This window comes from Orycteropus afer, unplaced genomic scaffold (assembly GCF_000298275.1).
Source record: "Orycteropus afer afer isolate SDZICR_OR568_19922 unplaced genomic scaffold, OryAfe1.0 scaffold00020, whole genome shotgun sequence".
Taxonomy (NCBI): Eukaryota; Metazoa; Chordata; class Mammalia; order Tubulidentata; family Orycteropodidae; genus Orycteropus; species Orycteropus afer.
In genome coordinates this window covers 12,912,954-12,915,402 of record NW_006921607.1, presented here as the reverse complement: position 1 = coordinate 12,915,402, position 2,449 = coordinate 12,912,954, and positions in this window count along the sequence as shown.

The window sequence follows — 2,449 nt, the reverse complement described above, 5'->3', positions numbered from 1 at the left end:
CCTGAAGGGCAGCTAGGGACCAGTCTCAGTGGTTCTACCAGGCTCTATCAGACCAGCAAACCTGGTCCCCCCTTTTATTTTTTTTCCCCAAATGATTTTGAGTTTTGTTCCACATTGTTCTCCCTCTCTATCCAGGATCTCCTACACAGATACCCCTCCAAGTCGTTGAAAGTGGTAGCTGGGCACCGTCTAGTTCTTCTGGGCACACAGTCTTATAGGCTGAGGATTGCATGGTGTATCGCTCACAAGGACTAATTGTTTCCATGAATCTTTGGTTTTCTTCATTCTTCTTTGCTCTGGATGAGGAGAGATTCATCGTTGCATCTAGATGGCTGCTTGCAAGCTTTAAGATCTCAGTCACTACTCACCAAAGTAGGAGATGGAATAATGTTTTGTGTAGTATGGTATGCCAATTGAGCTTGTTGCTGTGACCAAGAAGTGACTACAGCTTGTCCCTTGTTAGCTCTACTGTACCCCTGGGAATTCTTACAGAACATACAAATACACTTGTAGAACCATTGTCTGCCAATCCTATACGTGGTCTTGGGTATACTACCTGCTGCATAGACATACCTAATAGTTCAGCCTGCCTACCCATCTATTCACTTGTTATACCCGTGTTTGCCTTCGCTGACAGTGCAGTACTACATGTGCAAAAGGGTTCATCTTTGTTGTCTGCACCTCCCATGTACCTCTCTATGTCTTCCTCTTCCTCAATGCCACCATGTTGATCACTCACATTTGGTACATTGCCCTTCTCTTCACCCAAATCATTACTTATTTCTGCCTATCTAACAGTGTTCTCTCCCCTCCCCTCCCACATCTGATAACCAACAAAGAAAATTTCCTTTCATATATAAACCGTTCCTTGACTTTTACAATAACAGACTAATACAGTATTTGTCCTTCTGTGATTATTTCATTCAGTATAATATCCTCCAAGTTCATCCACGTTATATGGTTTGCAAATTCTACGTTATTCTTTAGTGTTGCATAGTATTCCATTCTGACTGTGTACTATAGTTTGGTTATCCATTCCTCAGTTGATCGACACCTTGGTTGTTTCCATCTTTTGGCTATTGTAAATAGTGCTGCGATGAACATGGGTGTGCATATATCTGTTCTTGTCATGGCTCTCACTTCTTTAGGATATATACCTAGTAATGGAATGGCTGGGTCCAATGGTATTTCTATTTCCAACTTTTAAGGAATTGCCATACTGCTTTCCACAGTGGTTGTACCATTTTATAGTCCCAGCAGCAGTGTAGGAGAGTCCCAATCTCTCCACATCCTTGCCAGCATTTGTTATTTTCTGTATTGTTGAATTTTGCTGCTAATGCTGGGGCAAGATGGTATTTCATTGTTGTTTTGATTTGCATCTCTCTAATGGCTAATGATTGTGAGCATTTGTTGGCTGCCTGAATATCCTCCTTGGTGAAGTGTCTATTCATGTCTTCTGCTCATTTACTAATTGGATTATTTATCTTTTTGTTATCAAGGTGTTGGAGTTTTCTATAAATTCTAGAGATAAGTCCCTTGTCAGATATTTCATTACCAAATATTTTTTCCCAATCTGTAGGTTCTGTTTTGACTCTTTTGGAGAAGTCTTTGGAAACACATAAAAAATTAATTTTTAAAAGATCCCATTCATCTAGTTTCTCTTCTGCTGTTTGTGTATTTTGGATTATGCTTGGTAATGTATTTATGCCATATATCGTGTTGTTGTTGTTATGTGCCGTCAAGTCGGGCCTGACTCATAGCGACCCCTCCTTGGGTTTCCGAGGCAGTATCACTATGGAAGTAGATTGCCTCATCTTCCTTCCGAGGAGTGGCTGGTGGGTTTGAACTGCTAGCCTTCTGGTTAGCAGTCAAGTGCCTAGGCACTTCGCTACCAGAGCTCCTATGCCATATATTAGGGCCCCTAAATTTGTCCCTAGTTTTTCCTTGAGGAACTCTGTAGTTTTAGGTTTCACATTTAAGTCTTTGATCCATTTGGGGTTAGTTTTTGTGTATGGTGTGAAGTACAGATCTTGTTTCATTTTTCTGCAAATGGATCTTTTTGCCAGCACCATTTATTAAATATTCTCTTCCCCATTTAATGGATTTCAGCCCTTTGTCAAAGATCAGCTGACCATAGGTCAATAGATCTATTTCTGGGTTCTCAGTTCTATTCCATTGGTCTGTGGGTCTGTGATTGTACTAATACCAGACAGTTTTGACCACTGTGGCTGGATAGTAGGTTTTGAGATCTGGCAGTGTGAGACCTCCTACTTTGCTCTTTTTCTTCAATAGTGCTTTGCTTATCCGGGGTCTCTTTCCTTTCCAAATAAAGTTAGTGATTGGTTTTTCTACATCCTTAAAAAATGTTGATGGGATCTGGATTGGGATTGCATTGAATGTATAGATTGCTTTGGGTAGAATTGACATTTTCACAATGTTCAATCTTCCT